Source organism: Limulus polyphemus, unplaced genomic scaffold (assembly GCF_000517525.1).
Source record: "Limulus polyphemus unplaced genomic scaffold, Limulus_polyphemus-2.1.2 Scaffold77, whole genome shotgun sequence".
Classification (NCBI taxonomy): domain Eukaryota; kingdom Metazoa; phylum Arthropoda; class Merostomata; order Xiphosura; family Limulidae; genus Limulus; species Limulus polyphemus.
The window spans coordinates 1,028,588-1,044,739 of NW_013665687.1; the positions used below are offsets into that span (position 1 = coordinate 1,028,588).

Here is a 16,152-nt window from a genome sequence, read left to right on the forward strand (position 1 = left end):
CGACGAGGATGGGATTCGAACCCACTCGGGCAAAGCCCAATGGATTAGCAGTCCATCGCCTTAACCACTCGGCCACCTCGTCACAAAACCTTAATTTTCTTAACATTTTATCATTTAAATCAAATTCTTCATTTTCATTCATGTATTGCTTGATAGTTGTTTTTTTGTGTAAGTGATGTCATCTATGCAATATAACAATTATTAATGACTTTATGTAATCTCCGTATGTGTGTTCAACACTACACAAATATCATGCTCATACATCTAAGTATTGCATATTTACGATATTGTCATGTAACTATTAGTAATAGGCAGACTACCAAGATGGGCTACCACCGTATGTATATAACATCTTAGTAGTTGTGTTAGCATATGGTGCTGCCATCTACGAACCAATATACTCGACGCTCTCTGTCATCCTCAGGAAATATATTATTGCCAGCAGAATTCAGCTAAAGAATTTTTAACTATCCAGGATTAATGTTTTTTTGATGCTGTTCACTGCCACATAGATCGATAAAAACTTAGAATGCTGTTGGCTAAATACAAAATTCCACTGACAAGTACATTTGCTATCTTAGTCTGAAATGCGTGGTCATAGTCTTCAGTTCATCTAAAATGGGAATTACGTTTATTGAGAGCAGATAATGTACAGCAATCTTAGTAAAGGTGGCAACAAAACATTAATAATATGATACAAACTAAAGAAATTACAAATAGCAAACTAACTGAGGCCAATCTAACATTATTTCAATCTTTTCAAGATCCACAGAAACGCATCTCTATTCACAGTGTAACAAAGAAACTCTAATTGAAAATATGCATAAGTGCACTATTCTCTAGTTTCAACTCTAAGCCACCCTTTCTTATCTACTGAAGCAACGTGCTCGGGCCGTCAGTGACAGACTTGAAAAATGTGGTCAAACACAACAATATCGTCATTACAGATCAAGCTCCACTAAAATTGGTAAGTACTGTAGACATGGAGACAAATTAGGTTGAGAGAATAATGTAGACACTATTTCCAGCCTGGTTTGTTTACTTTTCTAAATTCTCTAGTTGTATGCTTGAAAATATAATCTTTGCATTTTGATTCAACCTGTTTCTGTACATTTTGGACGATCCCCATTTTCCTTTTTAAATTGACAATTTTTAATTATCTTGTTTCTTAAAGTACTTTATGTCCATTTATGAAAAATAAATTTTAAGCTACATACGTGCAAAAGGTTTCAGTTGAATGTTATATGTTTTTCAACAGTTTACTGATGCATTGGCTTTTTTTTCCACCCATCCATTATTTACTGAGCCAGGTGGTTTTGTGATTGAGGTTTCATATAAACTCGCGTTAAACAAGCGTTGAGTACAAAGGAAGCTGATCACAACAACAGCATCGCATATATAATGTATTTATAGCCAGGTAAATCAACCTTCAATGAAAAATAATCATCTTTTTAAATAGGTCATGGACATTAGCAACATTTCATAGGGTATATCTGTAGGCTTGTGAAATAAAAATATGCATAATAATAATATTATAATACTAAATTACGTAATCACGATTTCAGCGAAGTACGAAAATCAGTAGAATAAATCACCACTTACAAGAGTAGAGAAATCTACTATGGTAATCGTCTGCTGTTAGAAAACTCATTGAAACAGCCAGAAAAAACTACATAGAGACAAAGTACAGCAGCAAACTCAAAAAATAATGAATCCTCAACATGGCAGTTTCCAATTAATGCGTTATAAGTTGCACAAATGATTTTCCAATTAATGCACATTAGAAAAAAAAACGGAATTTTTTCAATGGCGGAAAGTGAAAGACTTAGAGAAATTCTTAGAGCGAAAAGATGAAGGCACTTGAACTAATTTTAAAACTGTCCTATGACATGTTCAATACTGCATTAATTACCATCATCCAGGTTTCAGTAGAACATTCATAACTGTTTTTTTCTGTAGCGGCTGGTAAATCTATAATCGATATCAATAAGGCTGGACATTTTTTACTACAATAAAACTGAAGCATTTCTGACTAGTATAAAATGGAGCATTTCTGAATAGTATAACTGTGCCTAAATTGCTTCTACATTTCTGCGATGCTTGAATGGCTTCGAAAAGCTTATGTTGGTAGCAAAGAAGAATTTTTAATGGAAATCTCTGCTCTAAAGAATCAACTTAAAAATAGCCCTACAGCCTTCGCACTAGTTTGTTCAGTAGCTGTGCATAGATTTTGGCGCAGTATACCTAGCCGTTTTTGCTTTAGGCTTCGGTGCTTGAACGGCTTCGAAGATAAACTTGGCCAACAGCGATGAAAAACTAATAATATCTCTCATTCTCTTTCAAGAATTAGCATAAAAACAGACCTTTGACCTGTGCAGGAGTTTTTATAGTAGGTTTGCTCAGGTTTAATAAAAACATTCATAGCCCTTTTTTCTGTATTATTGTGAAACAATAATAATAATAATATGAAGAACAAATGGATGAATTTTGTCTAACAATCGGAAAATCAACTTTTTTGTTATTATCAATATTTTAGCAGCCATAACCATTGAGTTAGAAGGTCTTGAGTGTTGTTGGAAGAACAAGTCTGCTTTTAAGATGTTTTTTGCCCATATGTTCTGTTAGAATTTTTGTAAAATTCCTGGGCGATTCCTATTATGAAGCATTATCATGGTTCATGATATTGGCTATTACAATCATTGGCTATCATATATGCCCATGTATGCACAACTAAAATAACATGTTAGCACAGCCCACTCTTCGGGGGGGGGGGTCCATAAGTAACTTACATACAGTTTCAATTTTGATAGCAGTGTCATAATTATTATGTACTAAAACTAGAGCACTCAGTTTTTCTTCAGCTTGGGTACACCTCAGGTAATTATTCAACAGGGGAAGAGCAGATGAACATTCACATGAACTTAGTGGCCGTCTAGCAAAAAGTTTTAGTAACATAAATATATTTTGTACACCAAAGTACGAGGCACGCTTTTAAGCAGGCAGCCAATATCTGGGGCTTATCCTTCATAAAAAATATCAAAATTTGACAAATCTCCCCTGTAAAATTCAATAGCCCGTCTGATATCAGAGATAGAAAACTCTTGTGTGAATTTTGATGCCATAAGTTTTTGAACTGATGCCTTGTCTTATATGTCCATCAAATCTGGAGGAAATATTACTGATAATGGGGTCAATAAAAGAAATGATTACTGTTTAATTAAAGAAAACCTCCATGGAACTATATTCTGCATTTGCACATTGGGCTTGTCGTTGACTAATTGGTAGCATGCTAACATTAATATTAGATTTGTTTGTAATATTACTGTTACGTTTGAAGATACGATGTGAATAATCATCTACGTTCACTCTTAGTGAAGTCAGTTCTTTGTAGCATTGTCCTATTAGGGAAACACCAGAAAAAATGTCTTGGCTTGGACCTTGCAAGTTTACAGAAGATTCTTTTAAATAGTAAAAGGAAAGTTGTAAAGCTGCTAAACAAAAAATTCAAAGGATTCCAGTATTTTTAGATAAGCCATGGCATTTTTCTTATCTTTAGCAGCCCAATTGCCATTAAACATTTCAAAATTATCATGTACATACACAATAATAACACACGTCTGAAGTAAGAATGGGTGACATAAACAGAACTTTTCACAACTTTCAATATTTCCGCCCAGCGTGTAATAAATACATTAAATAGTGGAAGACGATATGAAGATGCTCCATTCTGGATGCCCTTTTGATAGTTTGTCTTTAATAGTTCTCCAAGTTTAGATGAGGATTTAATCCAAATAGTTATTCCTTTAACTTGATCGGTGTAATTTCATATTGATGGAACTGAACATGAATTAATAATAGAAATATTAAGTGATTGATTGGCATAATGATTGTACAAGGCCTTGCTACGCATAACTCTAATTTATATTTTGACACTAGATCTTTCGTCAGCTCTGGGCTATCAGTATTTCATTATATTCAGCATAATGTTTCAGCAAGGCCAGGATTTTTGGAATAATTTACATCTTTGGTATTCCCACGAAATGCCAAGACTTGTTTTCCTAAAAACAAAATGGCATGAAACATTTGTTGAAGAATATGTATATTCTGAGTTATAAGTGATTGAAGGGCACTGTTAGTAATAATATCAACTCTACTGGATGATGGATGTTCAATAAAAGCTTTCAAAGCATAAGCAGCCTGCATAGAATCATGATGATAAACAAGCTTAGGATGATTGCTTAAAGTATCCCTAATTTTTACCCAGTTGTTAAATGATTTGTTGACAAGTACTACTTTATAACGTCGACTATGCACTGAAAAAATGGTAGCACAAGGAATAAAAAATGCCACCTAATTTTAGGCTGTATAATAACCAAGGGTATTTCCCAAGCCAAGCTATTTTAAACTTGCAGTTATACCCATGAGAAAAGGAAAAACTTTTGGTGGTGTCACGTGCTTATAAAGATATGAATCTTTTCAACATTTGATAAATTACTAATAGCTTGGCATTTTTCATCAGGTGATTTTGTTAGTGTCAATAAATTGCAAGTGTAAATGCATGGCTCAGAAATACCATGACAAATCTCTAATGAATCCATGTTTGCTGTAGTGCAGTGTAATGCTGATGGTCCAGGAAGAACAGAGTTGTTAGTGCTTGAAGCAGTTTGGGGCTGAAGTAAACCAGTTTGCATATCATCAATGTCATCACCACAGTAATATATTTCAATTGTGTCAACCTCACAAGCTCCACATTCATCACCGGCACCAGAGACTGGGTTGTGTCATTACATATAGCAGTCTTAAAGAAGCGACCAGTATATAGCTTTAACATAACATTGCAGTTTATATGATACATAAAATCTATAGTACAGGTTGTTGTTGTACTCATCTATATACAGACGAATTATAATATCACGTATAGGTATTCATGGATTAAACACAAACTCTGCAATTTAAAACACTGGACATATGAATAGCACAACACAAGGTAGCTATTCTAATTGCATGTCAAAGGCTATATTAGATACTAAAGCAGCAAAGCTACGTAGTACTGTACCTTGATCGTCATGTACCAATTCTTTTCTTTTGCTGGCAAGAAACATTCGTATATTGCTGCAATCAGTTTCACGTAGGTGCTTCATTCTGTTCAGTAAGAAGTGTCGAATGTCTAATGAATACTGTGTAGTCTCGCGAGCCAGACTCTTACTCGTATAGTGGGTAATTTTCAAATGGGTTTAAGATTAGTACAGTTCTCAGCTCCTTCCTTGTATGGAAATAAAAGCCTATAAAAATGCTTAAATTTCAAACTCACAATCAATCACTTTATGTATGGTTCTATTCCCGTGACACAACGAAGTTTGCTTGTGCTCTAAATCACATGTAGCTGTTAGATATGCACCACTGTTTCAGTTTAAGTTTAGGGCGAGTGTTATAACTTGGACAGTTTATATATAGCGCAGGTGTCATATTTAGTTATTTTTAGAAGCGAGAGTTTATGGCAAGTTTGTTTAGTAACTGTTTACGAATCACGATTCATACATTGTGTAGCGTGTACGTTCGATTGTTATGAGTTAGCGATTGTTATGTTGTTATTAGAACTATGAATTTTTCTCGTTGTTTTGATTTTGTATTATTGCATCAGAATATCTAGTATCTCGTGGAATGTTCTAGACGTTTTTGAGGGTACAAATGCGCGTCAAAAATCATTATTTAGATCTAGACTGCGTGATTATGAGTTTAGTGATAAAGAGCGTATAGTTGCAATTTTTAAAGTGCATTATCACAGACTGTATTGTAATAACACAGCAAAGAAAAATAATTCGTCTTGTCAATTGTGTTCTAAAGCAATTGAACTAGCCTGATTGGACTTTGACGAAAAAGAGACAATTATTTAAAGCTCTGGATACAACTGTAATAATCAACAGTGTAACAAACATTTGTATATACGTTTGACTTATTTTAATATAGTATTTTAAGACTGTGTTGTTGTTTGTTTATTGTTGAAATTTATCGCCAACAAGTCCTGTGAATCCGGCTTACAAAACCTGACGGTAGCAATACGGCTCGGGCTTCCAACTACAAAGTGTCACAGAATCTATTGCATGCGACGATTTCAAGCCAAAAAATGCTAATGCTTCATCAGAAGAACGTAGACTATGCAGAAAACGTTAAATACCATAATTATATAAGCATAATGTTTTACCACACAACAATAGGGGGTTCGGCCGAACGTCCCCTGCCTTCGTGTGTGATATAGAAGTGTGGTAAATGAAATATGATTCATCCTTTAACGAAACTTAACATTTTCAAATGTATTTCAATTGTAAATTATCTGAATTTCATTACATACTTACTTAAAATACATTAATAACAACAATAATATGTTTAAAATAAAAAGGAAGTTATTGGCCATTTAGATTTTTTACATAGTAGATATATTATCCCTCCCGCAGATAAAACAACTGTGTTATTTCCAAATAAAATTGTTTTCCTAAAGAGTAAATCAGGTAGACTCACTATATAACGGAAAACTCGACAAGATAAAAAAATAATAATATTGAGTTCTGTTGAAACTTACTGTGTGGTAAGAAATAAATGGACTGAGCACAAGTGTACAAAACACACTGATAAAATCTTTGTTCAAATAACACAAATCAACAGTGAGTGTATAGCACCTTTGGAGGATGGACAGTTCCTTGAAAGGTACATTGTTCAGACTAGTGTTATTCCTTCAAGAATTATTTCAGGCTGACAGACTTTTTTGAAATGCTGTTCTCGAATGACTAAAGCTTACGTTACTTAGTTATAATGGAGAACAAAGCTGTTTACTTCCATACTCAAGATGCAACCTTATAGCTACATACCAGAAGTTATCTCAAGGAAATAACTGAGAACAAAAGTAACTAAATTGAAAACAAATTAATAATATTTTTATATGTTATGAGAAAACTGCACATACTTAAAATAAACAACAACAAAATTTTTAAGCTTTTCATTCAGAGAAGAAGGTTGAAAACACATGGTATACCTGAATGACACACAGTCAGCAACTTTGGTTTCATTTATAAACTACTTTATATTACAACTTTTTATAAAGATCTAGTGTTTAATTTAAAGACACTAAAGCCTTTGGGTAATGAAGTGTAAAAACATATAAAAACCAATTTAGAAAATACCATACAGAAACACAGTACACTTTTTTATCAAACCTTTGTGAACATTCTGTTAAATCTTACAAGGCAGTGCCTAAATGACTGTGAAGTCCCAAATTACATAAAACACCCTATATATGCAGGTCTATGGCCAGTGCTAAAAACTAAGTCTAAGGATTCATTTATTCTCCTAGATAATGGTCTGAAATACATTAAAGAGCATTTAAACAAATATGTAAATATTACCAAAGAGAGAACTGGGGTTAATCTGTTCATTATCTTCAGTAATTTTATTGAACACAAAGAGAAATTCAAATCAAATAGTCTTATCTCCAAAATACTGAAAGACTTTCTTTTTTGAATATGACATTGTACATCACCCTGGAGAGAACCATGAAAATGCCAATACACTATCACAAAGACCGTGTATTAAGGATGAGTGAGAAGAGGTAAGCACAGGATAAAAAAGACAATCGACCTAAAGTATAGAAAAGTATATACCAAGACATGGCATCAACCAATGATGATGAAGAACTTATGTGGTCCAACACTCAATTGAAAGCTACTTAGGCAAAAAATACATGTTTGAAACCATTTATTCAGTGGCTCAAGAATAGTGCAGAAATACCCTCATGACAAACAGTTACTCCATACAGCCCAAAACAAAGATTTATTGGGTACAGTGAGACTCCTTATGCTTACAAGATGACTTATGATGTCAGAAATGGGAAGATATCAGTGAACAAAAACAATAATTACATGTGATATTTCCAAAGTCTTTACATTCTAAAAATTACTGTCCTCTTCACAACACTCCAATGGCCAGACACAATGGGTAGTGTTAAGAAGACACTAGAGCAAGTAAGAGAATGCTTCTGCTAGGTTGGATGCTGGGGGAGGGGTCTGTGGAGAATTGGTGTAAAACATGTGAACTCTGCTTCGAGTAGAAAGGTCTATGAAAGAAACAGCATGGGCAGCTACAGCAGCATTGTGCTGAAGCACCACTGGTGTGATTGCTGTTGGTGTGCTTAACTCTCTTCCAAAGAGTAATTGTGAGAATAGATACATCATGGTTGTGATGGAATATTTCACTAAATGTTATTAAACGTATGACGTTCCTACCCAGGAAGCAGAAGCTCTCATGAAATAACTCGTCAGTGAATTTGTTTTATCTATAGGATTTATTTCAGATCATGGATGGAACTTTGAGTCAGACTTGTTTCTGGAAATTTATTTTAAAAAAAACAACAGTAAAACAAACCTTTATCCATTTTCCGATAGCATAGTGGAGATATACAACCATACGCTGTTAAATCAAATAGTCATATATGAGGATGAGCATCAGAAAATGTGGGATCATGATCTTCCACTGCTACTGATGAACACCCAGCAGTACATGAAGCTACCAGCAATATACTATCATCATCGATGTTCAAGAAATAAGTGAAAGTGCCGTTGGACCTTGTTCAGAGAACAGTCACTCAGGAGATTCTTATACAAACTATGTAGAGAGATTAAAGGATGCCATTGATGACATATATGATTTTACCTGAAAAAGACTCAAGTCAGTTAGTGATAAATGAAAAGTCGCTATAATGTTATTGCTGAAAAGAATGAATTTCATGGGGGGTGACATGGTATGGCTGTACAATATCAACTGCAAGAAAGGATGAGCTCCAAAGGTAAGCAGGTACTAGAAGGAGCAATATGCTGTACTGAAAAAAAAATCATTGATATGGTTTACAGAATCTGGCGGGATAGGCGATCCAAGTCAAAGATCATCCACCATGATAATCTTTGGAAATAAATTGGTGAGAGAACAGCCAACTGAGTAACTGCAGATAAGAACTTGTCAACAGATACTCAGCCTGTTGAAGAGCTCAGAATTCCTATCGAGACTACTTCCAGAGCTTCAAGGTTGGAGTCACCAGTGGATTTACTTGAGTACTTACCCAGGAAGAACTCTTCTCCACTGACAGGATGGCCAGTGACAACAAGGGTCAAGATGCCATCCCATTTATATTCCATGGGTCTCAGAATAGAAAACCACCAAAAAACACTTGATGAATGAATAGTTTAATGGTTGTATTTTTTGGTATTAAGATTCTTCGAGGGACTTCACAATCCAGGAAGGAGGCAGTGTTATAAGCTATATTTTTCAAGTTGTAATTTAAATCTTAGATAGAGAGAACTGCCTGTCTGCATGATAACGTTCAGATCAAAAGGTTTAATAAAATAGGTCTAGAAAACCTAGAAAGTACTAAGGATGTGACATAAAACGTCCTTGTCCATTCGAAGCTAAATTGTAAATACGAGATAATTGTGAAGTGAGGATTTTTTTATTTTCGAGATAGAGAATTGGAGCAGTCAGTGTGTGTTCGTGAAATATTTGGATCCGTGTTTGTTATCGCGCTTATCGAGTTACTTTGTACAAATAGTTGATTTGTTTTACGTTAGTTAACTCCTTTTGTAAAGTAGGTCTTACAACTGTCCAATTTTGTAGAAACATGAAAAGAGGAAAAACTAAGTTTATACTTATTGGACTTTGAAAGTAAAATAACTTACCAACGAAAAAACAACACTACAACGGTAATTTTATGTATATTGCTTTATGCATAGTCGTAATCTAAACAATTAAGAAACAAACACGCTAATTTTCATTTGCATATAACTATTTTAGATTCACTCCATTTCTCAAACATTGAGTTTAAACTCAACTTTTGCATCCAAAGTTTTTTCAGCTTTTTAACTTCTGAAAATTATATATAGTATTCAAACTACATTTGATTACCGCAATTTAGACACACGCAGATAGAAATATACAGTCAGCACTAGAACAGTCACTACTTGCATTCTCATATATCAAGTTTTAATAAAAAAATAAATACTAACAATTGACAAGAAAGAACTAAAAAAAATTATAAATACATGAAATACATTCGAACTGTCCTGCAAAGAAATCGCTGTATTTTATTTAAATTTGCATGTATATTCCACATTATTTTTAAGCAGTTTGTTTGTCGTCAGGATCAAAGCCGCACATGTGCCACGTGTGCTGAGCGCGTAGCGTGGATTACTAAAATTTTAGCGTTACAAGCTGTCAAGATTATCACTGAGCCATTAGAGCGCTTAAGAAGTTTTTAATGAGGAATTATTAGAAAATTAGGTGTATAATTTTATGAGCAACAGACATTTGCTTTCAGTAACTTAAAATATCAACTTAGGCTTAACAGTTCGTTTTACTCTCTGCGCAAAGCTGCACAATACGTTATCTGCGCTGTTAAAAAAAATACAAAAAAAAACAACAAAGTGTGTATTTCGTTAAATTACTCGATATAATTTAAACCATAACAAAAATGAAGTTCATGAAATAAATGTTACTGGGTCTTTGTAATTACAATTATATAAATACAAGGATTTTAACCAAACTGTATACCATGACAATAAAACATATTCAGTTTCATTAAGTTGGATGTTCCAGATGTTAACAAAACATAAGATGACGAATGACATGAACATTTCAAGAAGTTTGTAAAGATGTGTGTATTGTAATTTCCTTCTAGATATTCAAATTCAGTTTATACCAAAGTAAAATATTTTCTTCACTATGTTACACCAAAAATTTAAATCGCCTAAGGTTAATTTTAAATCAATTCGCTAGATAACGCTTCGAGCAGTTAAGGCACATGCACTTCCGACTTGAACGAAAAGTCAGTATAATTGCCTGATCCACAACCTATCGAACACTGTACAAATGTTCAAGAGCGAATCACAAGGAAAAATATTAAAGGTGCTTACATTTATTACGAAAATTATCATAGTAATAAACATGAAATCGTAAATTGGTTTTTATAAATATCACTGGTTTTTGAAACGGCAGTATATTTGCAATCTTCTGGTTCTGTAAGTCCCAAGTGATGTTTAAAAAGAGTAAATTATGATAGTCTCGCGACCTGCAAAACTCATCGTTTAGGTCTATCCGAGAAAGCTAATCCCACAGTTGTGTGCAAGAAAGCGGCTCGGACTTTAATAATTATATAAAGTAAACGAAATTTTCAAATAAAACATCACTTTCATTTAATCGGACGTAATATTTATTATTAAAAACTATTATATGAAAACCAGTTCTTTACCGTCGAGAAACCTCTTTATGGTTGTGAACCTTTAAGTGTCAGAAGATCTTACGATGAGGACAATGAGCATATGTGTTTCTTTTTTTTTTTACTAATAATTCATAAAAATCACATATATATATATACGTGTCGGTATTTCTGATCAGATTGCTCTTTGTGTGCTTAGTAAGAATTAATCTTAATTACTTTAAATATATATTGTACTAACGTCAACAAACTTGATGGTCGAATCTATAGAATTTATGAAAAACAAAATAAATATTCCGTAAGAAATTGTTTCAGAAACACAACAACGAAGAGAAGTTGAACATTTTGAAGAGCACCAGGCGGGAACTGTTACAGCAACTCATCAAAATAGAAAAGTTTAAACATTTTGAAGAGCACTAGGCGGGAATTGTTACAGCAACTCATCAAAATAGAAAAGTTTAAACATTTTGAAGAGCACTAGGCGGGAATTGTTACAGCAACTCATCAAAATAGAAAAGTTTAAACATTTTGAAGAGCACTAGGCGGGAATTGTTACAGAAACACACCACAGGACAAAAGTTTAACCATTTTGAAAAGCACTAGCTGTGACGTACGTGAATTGGTGAGCTCTTTTTGTTAATAACTGAAAATAATATACATGTGACAACACTTTTAATATACATAAATTTGTCTCAAAAACATATTCTTGTATATAAAACTTTGATACAGATATAAAAGATTTTCCCATGCAATTATTTCTACGTTTAACTATTGTATAATAATAAGAAGAAGACGTATTCGGCTGTTTATCATCCTTGGGATCAACATATAAACGTTATTTTGAACTTCAAAATATGGATACAAATTATTATTTAGAACCGAAGCTTGAAGTTCAATTTTTTTTATACTCAACTTCCAAAGTTGGGATAAAACTGAATACCTGAGTCTATTTATTTAAGATTTGTTACTTGATTAAAGAGCGAAATAAATATTACTTAAGGTGATCATTGGAACAATGTCGCTAGCAAGTCCACAATTCCTACTTCGTTGTATAATAAAGTCCAGTGCTAAGCTTTAGGGCAGTGACTTTAGCAGGGGTCGTTGTAAAACGGGCGACATAATATTTCTTGACGGTGACCTTCTTGTGTGATGCCCTTCTATATTTTGAGCATTAAACGTTTGGTGCAATAAGACATTTTGTAAAGCTTAATAGTTCCCCAAACCGTATTCACTGTGTTGTTGTTTGCTTTAGAATTTTCACGCAAAGTCACATAAGGGCAGTTTGCGCATAGCCGTCCATAATATTGAGCTGATAAAGGAAAGCAGCTAGTCACTAGTCAACAGCACCCACCGCCAACTCTTGGGCTATTCTTGTTCCATCGAATAACGAGATTTGATTCTCGCTCTTAAAAGCGTAACCAAAGTTTAAAACTGAAGAGCGTAGTATTTCGGCAACACAAACCACGATTTCTTGAATTTAGAGTCTAGGAATGCTAATCACCAAATAACCTTTTTATATCAATACAGTATTATACAATATAATTATTGATTTCATTACAGGATTTCAAGCCTAGTAATTAAATTTGGAAATCTGGTTGTTCACAGGAGTTGTCCGAGTTAGCTTTGCGAATAGGACTAAATTTTAGAGCATAAGTTTCATTTCAGCATCTCAATAGAAGAAGAAAATTGAGGAAAACTGCCCTAGCTTATATATTTATGCATTGCTTCTGATTAGCAAGTTTAACCACTGAGTTCCCTGGTGGGTCAGCGGTAAGTTTACGGAGTCACAACTCTAAAATTCGAGGCTGGATTCCAAGTGATCAAAAGAGCGCAGGTAGCACATTGTATGGTTTTTACGCCGAAACAAACAAACAAATTACATCACTTTATTGTGAATTTTATGAAAACCTGTTATAAGTTTTGTTCTCATGCATTAACTTTTTGTATCCTTACCGTTGGTCTCTTAAAACAAATATTTACTATTGCCATTTAATCCATGATAAAAAAAAATCACAGATATTAATATTTTTATCCTGAGCGGGAATTTATGAATAGTCGTCCGTAACTTTGAATTACTGATCAAAGTAAAGACATTCTCTCAGTAGCACTCGCTACCACAAGGTTTCTGTGTAACTTTAAACCTAATAATGCAATTGACTGTCACACTCTTAACACTGAAAGTGAAAATTATATCTTCTGATCCGCGGCCCGGCAGGCTAACTGCTAGTTCACGCCCGGTCTAAAATTATAGATATTTTTGGTAAAAGTCGTTTTTCATTTTTCTCAGTTCTAGCGTAATGGATATTTTCAAATATCAGGAAAAGCCGTACTGATGTAGAGAATAAACAGATTAACAATCCAGCACTAAGTATACTAACATAATGCAAATATACCTGTCTTATTCTATGTGATTATATAATTAATTGAAAAATTCGAAATATCTCAATTATATTGTTTCATTATCAAAGCATATTTATTACCCAACTAATGGCACAGCTAAAATATGATTCTTCCGAGAATACGTAAACTGCAAAGACTATTTTATAACATATAAAAAAGGCATTATTAAGAGTACAATGACTTATAGATCGTGTTCATTCTGCAGATTAGAATAATATATATGCATTTAAGTAGATACTCAAGAGCCCCTAAATGTGCAAATCCAGCTCAACTTCTAGGGCCTCTGGTGTGGTTGTCTTCTTTCGTTCTCTCTCTCTCTCTCTCTTCTTTCTTTCTTTTTTTCTTTTTTCGTACATGCGCAATTGCGTTTAGCCTGATTACGCTAGGTCGGTGCCAAGCAAACGTGGGTTGTGCCAGCCGATAGCCGCAGCAGGAAATGGCGGAACGCTCGCTTCATGCTCGACCTTGCGCTACCCTATGAACTAGCCGGGATACCTGCTTCTCTGAACAAGGTAAGTAAGTGGTCATCTTGAACTATGGAGAGACGGTATTTGTAGGTATTGACCAGTCATAAAAATATTAGAAAATGGTTATTCAGTTATTTATTATATAAACAGCTAGGTTCCGGATGAGCTACAGCCAACGTAATGGACAAGCAGGCTGTCGTGTTCGCATGTTATGTGGACCTCTAGCGTAGAGGTCCACATCATGCCGCACATAGCGATGGGGCAGCCCACTAGAAAAATAAAACAAAAACAACAACCTGTCTTTCGATTTTTTAAACTATTTATTGTGACGTTGCATAAAAAAGAACTGTATGAACTTTTATATCCATACATGATCATAATGTAGAGCAACGACGAAACGAATGGTGTAATGTGTGTGTGTTTTTTTATGCAGTAGACAAAATGTTTATGACCTTGTTTAGAAAGCAGGTTCTTGTCGAACCAGCAGTTTGACTTATGCGATAGAGTTTAAAACCTTTAACAGTTTTAAGTAAAAAACAAACTTGGGACTTTCAAGTTCTGGTTAGTGCTAAAAGAGCGAAAAAATGTTAGCGATCACACCTTAACACCCTTGTGCAAAATTGAAATTTTGTTCACATTTACTGTTGAATCTTGAAAAAAATGTATATATCACGAAGAGAAAAAAAAACTGTAGATCTTGGTTATTTCGGATGAACTCTAAAAAAGAAAGAAAAGGTAACCTTACTGGATTTTTTTACTATCAGATTTATAGAACGACGTCATCCAATGTTTTGTATCATAGAAGTTTTAATAATTATGAGAAAGAAAAAAAAGTGATTATTCATCAATTATATTTATGAGTTTTGCTTTGAAATTCGTTTCGCGTTCCTTTTTCTCCTTTACATGTACTTAAGAAGATATTTTATAAGTTGTTTGAGAGACGTGGTTGGCACGTCGAACATCTTGCCTTTAGTATTATGTTTTGACGACGTTTCGGGATAGTTGCGTAAGGTTGAAAGAAGGAACATGTTCTGAAACATAACATAATATTCAAGGCAAAATGTCCAATAGTAGAATCCTCCCATAATTTACTTGTATTAGTAGCTTACAATATTCCATAAAAAAAAAATAGAAGCTTTAGAATTCCGTTGTTCATGGACACCCACAGAAATATTTTCGAGGGTTGGTTTGTTTGTAATTAAGCACAAAGCTACACAATGGACTATCTGTTCTCTGCCCACCACGGGTATTGAAACCCGGATTCTAGCGTTGTAATTCCGCAGACATACCGCTATGCCACTGGGGGCTATTGTTGAGGAAGGAGGGAGGCAAAACATGTATGTAGGGGATCAGCTTTTACTGTGTAAGTCAACAGACTTAAAAAGTATATGTTATGTGTGCTTAAACCCAAACACAAATTTACAGTTTTAATACAAATTACTAAAAATATTCAGTTTAACTACGATGTTTACATGATAATACGTGCAATTTTTTGTGTGAAATGTAAGGGGGCAAATGCCCCCTCTTGCCCCTTCCTGCGGGCGCCCATGCTGTTGTTGCATTTAATCACTTTCCCGGTATTAATTTGGTAATTAGCATTTTTTTAATAAAAATTAATGCAAACATTTAGTAACTATTTAAAGTTTTTTATACATAAGCGTGTCCGTTAATGTAAACTTCAAAGTGGTTAAATGAAAATCATGTGTTAACTCAGTGCAGTAGTTTTTACCTGTCAAATTTATCTATGCAAGAAAGTACGAGTACCCAGTATTATTTAGAATCCAAATGTTTGGATTAATTTGTACCAGACATGCTCAATTAAAATATTATTGGTCATTGATGGGTTAAGACAACGAAAATTTAATTGCTCGCGCATAAAAACAACATAAAACTAACAAGAGAAAACACCGTTGTCATTTGTTATTTGATCCACCAAGACGCCCCCCAGCGGCACAGCGGAATGTCTGCGGACTTACAACGTTAGAAACCGAGTTTCGATACCCGTGGTGGGCAGATCTCAGATAGCCCATTGTG

General features: G+C 34.1%; 1 protein-coding gene and 1 non-coding gene across 7 annotated transcripts in view; one reads left to right on the forward strand and one right to left on the reverse strand.

The window, feature by feature from the left end:
* On the reverse strand, positions 1–82 carry Trnas-gcu. Its single transcript has one exon. It is a non-coding gene; the product is annotated as a tRNA-Ser (tRNA).
* A 13,951-nt stretch (positions 83–14,033) lies between these two features.
* Positions 14,034–16,152, forward strand: part of LOC106467178 (muscleblind-like protein 2) — a 113,382-nt gene continuing 111,263 nt past the window's right edge. For all 6 annotated transcript variants that reach the window (XM_013927502.2, XM_013927525.2, XM_013927533.2 and 3 more), the window contains exon 1: positions 14,034–14,163. The gene's annotated coding sequence lies outside the window, so the exon portion shown is untranslated. The remainder of the gene's footprint in view (positions 14,164–16,152) is intronic.